The sequence below is a fragment of the Triticum urartu genome, chromosome 6A, assembly GCF_056163025.1.
Source record: "Triticum urartu cultivar PI428250 chromosome 6A, HENAU_Tu73, whole genome shotgun sequence".
In the NCBI taxonomy this organism is placed as follows: domain Eukaryota; kingdom Viridiplantae; phylum Streptophyta; class Magnoliopsida; order Poales; family Poaceae; genus Triticum; species Triticum urartu.
In genome coordinates this window covers 247565092-247577858 of record NC_141878.1, presented here as the reverse complement: position 1 = coordinate 247577858, position 12767 = coordinate 247565092, and positions in this window count along the sequence as shown.

Below are 12767 nucleotides of genomic sequence, written 5' to 3'. Positions count from 1 at the left end.
AAGGCCGTTGGTGCATTCGTTCTGGTGGTTCAAATAAAGTATTCTCTGAAGAGTTCCACGGTTGGTTCTTCTTGAAGATATACCTCACAAAGAACTTGAAAATTGCAGATATTGGATATAGAGTTGGGTCCAATGTCTTGTGGGCGAAGCTTGAAAAAATGCAGAACGTCTCGGAAGAACTTTAAGCCGGGTGGTGAGAAGCCCCGGTTCATGTGATCAGTGAAAATGATAACTTCACCGTCTTTGGGAGGTCGTTCTTCGTCCGGGTCAGGAGCACGATAAGATATAAAGTTTTTTCTGGCAAAAATCCTATGGTGACAAATTCCTTCAAGGTATCCTCAGTAACTGTGGAAGGGACCCAGTTGCAAACGGTTGGCGCTTTGGACGGCATGATGAAAGAACAGACTGAAAAGAAAGTGATGTGCCGGTTCAGTTCAATGATGAAATTAGAAGTTAAATGATGATGGTACAAATAAGTAATGGCGTCTTAAAGTAAGGGCTAATGACATATAAAGAAAAGTGAGCTGGCGTGATAAGCCGCCATGACTAAAGATATTCGAAGGATGCCAGAAACAGAATTGGCTAAGTGTTGACACAAACAAGTTTACCAAGTTGTCACTATTATTTTGTATCAAATGGCCATTCCGAAAAGAAAATATTCTAGACCTAAAAATCTAGTACAGATAAGTTCGTGAGTTATAATGAGGCCTCTATACAGGAAAAAGGGATCTACTAGTCAAAAATGGACGCAAAACAACAACCGCACGAGTTATATGTTCCTTTTTGAATCAGAAGAGGCTTAGGAGGAGGAACTACAAAGAAACTGTGATGAACTATGAAGAACACATAGAAACCTAGGAACCCTAATGCGAATCTGAGGAGCAGGAAGGTGAGCACATACAGCCACGGATCTTCTGCGGAGGGTCGCCACCATTCTCTGGATCGATTCAGGTTGATGCAGCGGCCGAGGTCGAGGAAGATGAGGTGCTCTGCGACGGCGGCGGAGCTCGAGCGGCAGTAGGATTGCAAGAGGAAGAAGATGAAGAAAGGTAAGAGTGAGGAAAGACCTGGTCGTGCCTATTTATAAGGGGATAAGCGAACAGGCAGGCGCGAAAATCGAGGAAGACCCAAATAATGATTATCCAGCTAAATGGACGCCTCGATTCTCAGAAGACATTTAAGGATAAATATCTGTTGGAGATGACGTCATAGCAGCCTTTCATACTTTCGAAAGATGACGTCACGGCGGGTTACAAAGCTTTTACAGACAAAAGAAGATGGATTTCGTCTAAATGTTGAAGGTTGACAAGAACAAAGTTCAAATCAACCTGGGGCCTAATGTTGGGAATATAACTTTCAGGTATGACCCGCCCAGGAGGGGCCGGGTGAACCCTAATGGCGGGTTGTTAAGAGAAGCCCAGTAATATTCAAGGTGATAGTTTATTAAGAATTGTAGAAGGCCTAAGCCTAGAGGCGGCTTAAGGCCCAATATTGTAAACGGGCATATGTAACGAAAGACTTGTAAAGAAAGGCATATACAAGAAGTCACCGAGCCGGACACGTTTTATGAGCCAGCCAGGACTCTGTAGGCCACCAGGCGTCAACCCGTGTATATAAGGGGATGACCCGGTGGCGGCTTAGGACAAGAAACATATATTGATAGCCAAGCTAGCGGATTCACTCCTTGGTCATCGAAACCTAGCAATACAGCATCAACTGGACTAGGCCTTACCTTCACCGTAAGGGGCCGAACTAGTATAAACATCTTGTGTCCTTTGTCCCAATTAACCCCTTTAAGCTTCCTAGTTGCGATGGCCCTACGACTAAGTCCTTTCTCTAGGACATCTGCCGAGAAAATTCCATGACAATATCCCAACAATATCCATGTTCCAACATGGAACAAACTTCGTCTTCACCTGCAACTAACAACGCTATAAGAGGGGCTGAGCAAAAGCGGTAACATAGACAAACAACGGTTTGCTTGGAAGGTGGGTCAGAGTATTGACATGCCAATATGGGAGGCATGATATAGCAAGTGGTTGGTAGCGCGGCATAACGATAGAGCGAACAGCTTGCAAGCAAAGATAGAAGTGATTTCGACGGTATGGTCATCTTGCCTGCAAAGTTCTCAGAGTTGTCGAAAGCTTGATCCTTGTTAGCGTACTCAATAGGTTCCTTGTTCACGTACTCGTCTCCCAGCTCTACCCAAGGCAAGAACACAAGCAATGGAACAACAATCAATCATGGTGCAATGCACAAGCAACATGATGCAATACATGGCATGATATGCAAGACATGATAGGCAATGCATATGCGTGCTCCGGAAGGGAAAGAATGATTAAGGCATCAACTTGGCAAACCAAGTATGCCGCTAGAAAGATGATATGATTTCGGTTGAAATCGATGCAAATGGCAAACAAAACAAGAATGACACAATTCAGCGATTAACAGCACGATGCCATCTAGAATGCAACAAGAAACTAAGCTACTTCACTCCAATGTAGCAACAAAGCAAATGGCAGTGATGTACAAGAGATGCTTGACAAAACATGAACACTGATCTACGGCTAAATCACACTAGAACAGTTTCACACAAGCATGGCAAAAGTGCAAAAGAGATCAGCTTCACAGACTTGGTGAAAATACTAACATGTCAAAAACAACATCAGGAAGCAATGTTAAGAGCAAGGAGACAACATGCTACAAGAACATATCATGGCAAATAAAGAAATGGCATGATTCTACTAAGAGCATAGATCAAAAGTCCCTTACTGAACATAAGCCAAAAAGGCACAAAAGATATGATGGCACCCATGCAAACATAGCAAATGTCAAGTTCTCTACAACCGGACATTAGCAAATTCCCATCTGCCACATAACCACGGACACAGCTCTCGAAAGTTTATACCCTGCAGGGGTGTCCAAACTTAGCCCATCACAAGCTCTCACGGTCAACGAAGGATATTCCTTCTCCTGGGAAGACCCGATAAGTCTTGGAATCTCGGTTACAAGACATTTCGACAATGGTAAAACAAGACAAGCAAAGCCGCCCGATGTCCCGACAATCCCGATAGGAGTCGCACGTATCTCGTTCTCATGGCACACTAGATGAACACTACGTACGACAACTGAAGATACCTCAAGTTGCCTAGGGGTGGCACCGCAAGTGGCTCTGTTTTGGACCAACACTCAGAGCAGCACTGACCCCGGGGTTTAAAATAAAGATGACCCTTGAGTCCGCAGAACCTAAGGGAAAAAGGCTTTGGTGGCAAATGTTGAAAACCAAGGTTGAGCCTTGCTGGAGGAGTTTTATTCAAAGCGAACTGTCAAGGGGTTCCCATAACACCCAACCGCGTAAGGAACACAAAATCAAGGAACATAACACCGGTATGACGGAAACTAAGGCGGCAAGAGTGGAACAAAACACCAGGCATAAGACCAAGCCCTCCGCCCTTTACCAAGTATATAGATGCATTAGTTAAATAAGAGATAAAATGATATCCCAACAGTATCCATGTTCCAACATGGAACAAACTTCATCTTCACCTGCGACTAACAACGCTATAAGAGGGGCTGAGAAAAAGCGGTAACATAGCCAAACAACGGTTTGGTAGGAAGGTGGGTTAGAGGCTTGACATGGCAATATGGGAGGCATGATATAGCAAGTGTTTGGTAGCGCCTTGACCATTAGCCGGGGTTGCCTCTGATGTGCCTCCTCTGCCTCGCCCCACACCTCGTCGCGGGGGCGGCGCGGCGCGATGGGCCGGGCGGGCCCTCCTCGGGCTCGCCGGGCCTCGGCGGCAGGTCGGCGGCGCTTGCCACATGGCGGCGGCGGATTTGCTGCGGGAGGCGGCGCGGACACGTCCGGCCATCCGGGACGCGTCCGATGGCGACGGGGGAAGGCTAGGGTAGGGTTTGGACCCGAAATTTCGGAGGGAGACACCTATTTATAGGTAGAGGGAGTTTGGAATGTCCAAATGAGGTGTAGTTTTCTCCCACACGATCGTGATCCGACGATGGAGGACATGGAGATGGTTTAGATGGGTTATTGGGCCGTTTTGGAGGGGTGTTGGGCTGCAACACACAAGAGGCCTATGCGGTTACCCGGTTAACCTTTGGAGCATCAAACGGCCTCCAAATGGAACGGAGTTTGACAGGCGGTCTGCCGGTGGTGTACCAAGGCCACTTGGGAAATCCCGGCCCATTCCGAGAACATTTAACTCCCGCTCACGAAAAGAGACAAGAGGGGCGCGCCGGTGCATGTCGGAGTGTCGGATTGCGAAACGGACAACGGGGAAAATGCTCGGATGCATGAGATGATCACGAATGCAAATGCGATGCACATGACGACATGATATGAAAAGCATGACATGAGCAAAAGCAAAATGAAGACAAAAACCCAACCACGAAGGGAATCTCATAACTTAAAGCCGAAAATGGCAAGAGTCGGAGTTACAAATATGGCAAGTTACATCCGGGGTATTACAATAACACAAGACCGTGTTCACTTCCCGGACTCCGCCGGAAAGAGACCATCATGGCTACACACGCGGTTGATGCATTTTAATTAAGTCAAGTGTCAAGTTCTCTACAACTTGACATTAGCAAATTCCCATCTGCCACATAACCATGGGCATGGCTCTCGAAATTTTACACCCTGCAGGGGTGTCCAAACTTAGCCCATCACATGCTCTCACGGTCAGCGAAGGATATTCCTTCTAACGGGAAGACCCGATCAGTCTCGGAATCCCGGTTACAAGACATTTCGACAATGGTAAAACAAGACCAACAAAGCCGCTCGATGTGCCAACAATCCCGATAGGAGTAGCACGTATCTCGTTCTCGGAGCACACCAGATGAACAATACGTACGGCAACCGAAGATACCCCAAGTTTCCTAGGGGCGGCACCGCAAGTGGCTTTGTTTTGGACCAACACTCAGAGGAGCACTGGCATGGGTGTTTAAAATAAAGATGACCCTTGAGTCCACGGAACCCAAGAGAAAAATGCTTAGGTGGCAAATGTTAAAAACCAAGGTTGGGCCTTGCTAGAGGAGTTTTATTCAAAGCGAACTATCAAGGGGTTCCCATAACACCCAACTGCGTAAGGAACGCAAAATCAAGGAACATAACACCGGTATGACGGAAGCTAAGGCGGCAAGAGTGGAACAAAACACCAGGCATAAGACTGAGCCTTCCACCCTTTACCAAGTATATAGATGCATTAGTTAAATAAGAGATAAAATGATATCCGAACAATATCCATGTTCCAACATGGAACAAACTTCGTCTTCACCTACAACTAACAACGCTATAAGAGGGGCTGAGCAAAAGCGGTAACATAGACAAACAACGGTTTGCTAGGAAGGTGGGTTAGAGGATTGACATGCTAATATGGGAGGCATGATATAGCAAGTGGTTGGTAGCGCGGCATAACGATAGAGCGAACAACTTGCAAGCAAAGATAGAAGTGATTTCGACGGTATGGTCATCTTGCCTGCAAAGTTCTCAGAGTTGTAGAAAGCTTGATCCTTGTTAGCGTACTCAACAGGTTCCTCGTTCACATACTCGTCTCCCGGCTCTACCCAAGGCAAGAACACAAGCAATGGAACAACAATCAATCATGGTGCAATGCACAAGCAACATGATGCAATACATGGCATGATATGCAAGACATGATAGGCAATGCATATGCGTGCTCCGGAAGGGAAAGAATGATTAAGGCATCAACTTGGCAAACCAAGTATGCCGCTAGAAAGATGATATGATTTAGGTTGAAATCGATGCAAATGGCAAACAAAACAAAAATGACACAATTCTGCGATTAACAGCACGATGCCATCTAGAATGCAACAAGAAACTAAGCTACTGCGCTCCAACGTAGCAACAAAGCATGTGGCAGTGATGTACAAGAGATGCTTGACAAAACAGGAACACTGAGCTACGGCTAAATCACACTAGAACAGGTTCACACAAGTATGGCAAAAGTGCAAAAGATATCAGCTTCACAGACTTGGTGAAAATACTAACATGTCAAAAACAACATCAGGAAGAAAAGTTTAGAGCAAGCAAACAACATGCTACAGGAACATATCAAGGCAAATAAAGACATGGAATGATTCTACTAAGAGCATAGATGAAAAGTCCCTTACTGAACATAAGCCAAAAAGGCACAGAAGACAAGATGGCACCCATGTAAACATAGCATGTTTTATGAACAGTTTCAGACTTAGCAGAAAAACAGAGCATCGCATAAACAGATTTACGATAGCAACTTTGCGAGGTCATGCCACTCGCCACAAAGCATTGCACGACATAATAAGCATACCAATAGCAATATGACATGTTCGTGAAGCTAACCATGGCAAGAGAAAGTTCATAGGATGCATGGATCACTAGCAACAACCATGGCAATTGTGATTAACATGTTAACATTCTGCCAGGAGCATTTTATAGCAAAAGTAGAGTAAGAAAATGACATGCTACAACACTCCATAATTGCAAACAGGGGCACGTATAGATAGCGCATAACCACATGTTCCAAACAACCTTACTGAAGTATCTCAAAATAAGCATAGATCTCACTGTAGCATCAAGTTTACATGGCATCAAAATAACAGCAGGAAAAAGACTTCCCAAAATCCCAAGTCCCTGAAAACAGCAACATCACAAAGCCTAGTTTGCATGCTTGTGCTAGTCACCACATAGATCACAAAAATACAAGACAAGCACCTCTGTAAAATGGCATGATGTAGTTCAAAACACATGTAGACCTCATGCTCATGTGATGCACACATCAAATGCAACAAAAATGACAAATCAACATGATCTAATAAGTACCAACAGCTAAAATTTTATAGCACCCTTGCGTCAATGAAAATGGCATCATAACAGACAGTAGCATGCGTGGCATTGCTTCTAAAGTGAACAGCTCAACGAGTCGAACAATTTAACATATCATATGCATCATTTCGAGCTACGGTCACCAAGATATGACATGTCAAAGGAGGCATAAAAATATTACAGAAAAAGGACTTATGAAATTCGACCTCAAGGGGGAAAGTCAACGCGCGGAAACTGAGGTGGGGCCGGAGATCACACCGGATCCGCGGCAGTTGGTGGCGGAGGCGGGCGCGGGCACCGGATCCAGGCGTGGGGACGCTGGATCTGGCCGGCAGCGAGGTGGCCCAGCGGCGGGGCGGAGCTGGGCGGCACTGGTGGAGGAGCTTGCACGGCGGCGCTGGTGGCGGTACTGGGCGGCGCCGGTGGAGGATCTTGGCGCGGTGGCGAGACGGCGCTGGCCGGAGAGGCGAGGTGGTGCGGCGGCGGGGAGAGGACGGGCGGTGGAGGAGGCGTGCGGGAGGCGCGGGGGTTGCGCGACGCGATGGGCCGGGCGGGCACTCCTCGGGCTCGCTGGGCCGCGGCGGCGGGTCGGTGGCGCTTGCCACGTGGCGGCAGCAGATTTGCTGCGGGAGGCGGCGCGGACACGTCCGGCCGTCTCGGACGCTTCCGGTGGCGGCTGGGAAGGCTAGGGTAGGGTTTTGACCCGAAATTTCGGAGGGAGACACATATTTGTAGCTAGAGGGAGTTTGGAGTGTCCAAATGAGGTGTAGTTTTCTCCCACACGATTGTGATCCAACGACGGAGGACATGGCGATGGTTTAGATGGGTTATTCGGCCGTTTTGTAGGGGTGTTAGGCTGCAACACACAAGAGGACTTTGCGGTTACCCGGTTAACCTTTGGAGCATCAAACGGCCTCCAAATGGAACAAAATTTTACAGGCGGTCTACCGGTGGTGTACCAAGGCCACTTGGCAAACCTCGGCCCATTCCGAGAGCGTTTAACTCCCACTCATGAAAATATACAAGAGGGGTGCGCCGGTGCATGTGGCAGTGTCGGATTGGGAAACGTACAACGGGGAAAACACTCAGATGCATGAGACGAACACGAATGCAAATGCGATACACACGACGACATGATATGAAAAGCATGACATGAACAAAAGCAAAATGAAGAAAAAAACCAACCACGAAGGGAATCTCATAACTTAAAGCCGAAAATGGCAAGGGTCGGAGTTACAAATATGGCAAGTTACATCCGGGGTGTTACAATAACACAAGACCGTGTTCACTTCCCGAACTCCGCCGAAAAGAGACCATCATGGCTACACACGTGGTTGATGCATTTTAATTAAGTCAAGTATCAAGTTCTCTACAACCGGACATTAACAAATTTCCATCTGCCACATAACCACGGGCACGGCTCTCTAAATTTTATACCCAGCAGGGGTGTCCCAACTTAGCCCATCACAAGCTCTCACGGTCAACGAAGGATATTCCTTCTCCCGGAAAGACCCGATCAGTCTCGGAATCCCGGTTACAAGACATTTCGACAATGTTAAAACAAGACCAACAAAGCCGCCCGATGTGCCGACAATCCCGATAGGAGTCGCACGTATCTTGTTCTCAAGGCACACCGGATGAACACTACATACGACAACCGAAGATACCCCAAGTTGCCTAGGGCGGCACCACAAGTGGCTCTATTTTGGACCAACACTCAGAGGAGCACTGGCCCGGGGGTTTAAAATAAATATGACCCTTGAGTCCGTGGAACCCAAGGGAAAAAGTCTTAGGTGGCAAATGTTAAAAACCAAGGTTGGGCCTTGCTGGAGGAGTTTTATTCAAAGCGAACTGTCAAGAGATTCCCATAACACCCAACCGCGTGAGGAACACAAAATCAAGGAACATAACACCAGTATGATGGAAACTAAGGCGACAAGAGTGCAACAAAACACTAGGCATAAGACCGAGCCTTCCACCCTTTACCAAGGTTATAGATGCATTACTTAAATAAGAGATAAAATGATATCCCAACAATATCCATGTTCCAACATGGAACAAACTTCATCTTCACCAGCAACTAACAACGCTATAAGAGGGGCTGAGCAAAAGCGGTAACATAGCCAAATAATGGTTTGCTAGGAAGGTGGGTTAGAGGCTTGACATGGCAATATGGGAGGCATGATATAGCAAGTGGTTGGTAGCGCGGCATAACGATAGAGCGAACAACTAGCAAGCAAAGATAGAAGTGATTTCGAGGGTATGGTCATCTTGCCTCCAAAGTTCTCAGAGTTGTCGAAAGCTTGATCCTCGTTAGCGTACTCAACAGGTTCCTCGTTCATGTAATCTTCTCCCAGATCTACCCAAGGCAAGAACACAAGAAATGGAACAACAATCAATCACGGTGCAATGCACAAGCAACATGATCACTTGGCTTGGCCGGTTGAGAAAGAACTGATCATATCTGAATCTAGTTTAACCTTTTTGGTCCAGCTTATGATCGTATTCGAATCTAGCTGTAAACCTCATGATCACTTGGGGGCTTCCTGTTCAAACATAGGTCGTATTCGAACCAAAGAGAACATAGCTATCGTAACCCTCTTGATCGGCTAAAAGCCAAACTTACTAGGGGGCTTCTTGATCGTATCCGAATCATAGCTTAAGCCCTTTCGGGTCCGACTTGGATCATATTCGAATCAGGGTCGTTAAAAACCTCTCAAGGTCTTTTGGGGGCTTCCTGTTCAAACATAGGTCGTATTTGAACCAAAGAGAACATAGCTATCGGTACCCTCTTGATCGGTGCAACTCCAAAGCCACTGGGGGCTATATGATCGTATTCGACTTTTAGCTTAACCCGTTTGGTCCGGTTTACTGATCATATTCAAATCAGAAACCCCCAAATTTATGTTGTTTGAAATCTTCTATTTTGTCTTACTGGTTTTCATTGTCTCAAGTATAAACTATCAGTATGGTTTTTATTTAAGCCGGCTTGACTATTTGACAATAAGCCACCAAGGCATGATAGTCATGAGGTGTATAGAAGCATTGACTTCTCAAAAAGATTGGATCATGAAAACTGACAGTCCAGAAACACACGTATGATAGTGTTGTTCACGAACAGGTTTTTTCAGCCTTGTTTATCTTTTCCAATATGACAATTCATAAAGACATATACCAGGTGTTTTTTGACCCGTCCGGTGTTAAACGGCTAGGCCAGCTCCTTCACTTTTTGCAGGAGCAAATTTAAAACATTGCAGATGTAATCAAAGATGTGCTGGCAAAGAGTTGTATGCAACATTTTGTGTGCGATGGCAGAAGCAACACATACAGTTTCAAGCTAAATCTATTACAAGGCTTTAAGAGCCCACAAGATGGTTAAGACTCTCCCCTCACCGGTTCACCTCCTTCTACTAATTGGAAGCTGGGATTGGACCAGTCAAAGCCATTCAGAGCAATGAACTCTGCTTCATCATCAATCAGGCCGGCCGGATCAACATCCGGAGCAAAAGTGTGTTGACAAACCGGCGGGATAAGATCTTCTTATTCTCCATATCAAAACCCAGCTGATATTTATCGATGTTGGTCTCATCTCCAAGAATGGTAGCTTGAGGTTGAACTCCCCTCACATAGGCAATGAAGTCATCTTGCTCAAATAGAGTCTCATCTTCCTTCACGGTAGGGTACCCCTTAGCTACATCCGCCGGGTCTAGATCTAGCACCCAGGCTTTGGAGCGGCTCAGGGTAGTCAGGGATCCGGCTCTGGCATAGGATCGTTTGACCTCTTGAAACCTGGCGGGTAAGATTGACAACTTCTTCAAGACATCGCTCAACCGATTGGGTCCTTGGTTGGCATGGGAGATGGTGGCAAGTGCTCGTTGAGCGCCAGTATACAATTGCTCCACCAAGGTATAAACCGCCTTCAATTTGGTCACACTGTCTTGGCTCAGATTTTTGCTTCATGGACCTGCGAGTGTTTTTTGAACAAAGGCTTAGCAGGCGGCTTATATTCCGGGGCAAAAGAAGGTATAAGTGATTGATACAGATGACTTACCAAAGATGGCGGAGACCATTTGAGACACCTGGTTCTTTAAGCCGGTGAGCTCCGTGGTAACCTCCTCAAGAGCTGCCTCAGCTGTTTCAGCATGTTGTATCGGCAGCGTCTTTTCTTCAGCCCAGGATTTCTTCTTTGCAGTCAAGCTGGTCTTCAATTTTTCTATCTCAGAAAGACTCTATTGCAGTTTAGAGTCAGCAGTCTTGATTTCTGCCTCTTGATCCGTCAGCTGGGTCTTTGCATCAGTTAATTGGGAGCCCAATTTAGATAGGGTGTTCTATAAAACATACACAGGTGTGTCAAGGCTTAAAACTAAAAGTTATAAGGGCTCAAGTTTCAAGTACTATGCACCGCAATACCACTTGACACTTGGGGGCTAATGTCTGCCAAAGAAATTTTTTATGATTCTTATATGTTTCAAGTCCCAAGTGTTTTTCAAAGTAGCAGCACTTGGCACTTGGGGGCTAATGCATGATATTCAGAAAGTTTCTCAAGATTAAGCCGGATTGCAATACTTATTGGGACTAGTAGAAGACAGTTATGAAGTTAAGTACTTGTTCATTTATGATAAATTGAGCCGGCCCTTGGGGACTATAGGTGAAGTTTACGCTACTTTGTTGGACTTTTGAAAGGCTTAGAGACAAAGTATCAACCTATATCATAAAGTCTACAGATCATTCAGGTTCATCATCTGAAGACTTGGGGCCTGGCAGAGTATAAGTGAACCAAAGAACATACCTCATATTTGAGCTGCAATTGTTTGACCATCTCAATTTCGGACTCACGGCTGGAATGAACGTGACTGAGATAGCCGGACAGTATGTCACTAGCATTCAGATGAGTGTAGTGAGAGATATCGAAACACACTTTCTGCTTCTCCAAGGCTTCTTGCTTAGCAGTGTGCCAGGCTCACACAGTGGGGTCCCCGATTCAACAAATCGGCTACCAGTAATCAACACATCAGTATCAAAAGTTGTTGGCAGGTTAGTTGAACTAGATGGCTCAATGATAGTCGGGTTAAGGGTGATCTCATCGGCTGACAACTCAGGAGGATCCAATTGAGTATGAACAGCCGGGTCTTCAGGTGCTTTAGTTTCAGAGGGAGGAATTGGCATGGCTGGCTCAGGTGCAGGAACCTTCGGGCCTTCTGACAGCTTAATCACCTTGGCCTTCTTGGATTTGGCTTGGCCGCTAAGAAAAGTTTTATGGGACAGTTAGTGTAAGGATGCAGTTTTAAAAGATACAGAGGAAAGCTGATTTTTCCTTACCCAGGAGTAGTTTTGAAAGATAGAAACTGAGTCTGAGATGAGTCGCCAGAAGAGCAAGAAACCTCCTATAAAAGGTAAAATAAAGTCAGTGAGGCAAGGGAATAGATTCATTCATGAAAGCAACAGATGAAGATGAAAGAAACCACATTCTGGTGCTTTCGAGGAGTTTGTTGTAAAATGGAAGGCATTTCATCGTCGTCATTATTCCAGGCCTGACGGCGGATCTCATGTTGCTGCCTTTTCAAAAGAAAATGAGGGTCCAAATAAGCCAAAGGTTACGAAAACCTTACTTTCCGGGTTACCAGTCGAACTTTCTGTCTTGGCAAATGGGCTGAGTCGGTGGAAATAGTTACCTCTTCTTCTACGGCCTGGCTGGCCCTCGTGTCGTCCTGGCAATAGTCAGTGTCAATAAGGTTATTAATAAACTGGCCAAGGGAGTCAAGGGATACCTCCGACTCAGTATCATCGTCAAGCTTTAACAGGTCCGAAGCAGTGCTCCTTTTCTTCTTAGACCTCCGGGTCGTCTTCCTGGCGGCTATGGCGGCGTATCTAGCCTTCTTGGCAGTTTCATGGTCATACTTGGCTTTCCACAAGTCAGATTTGGCCT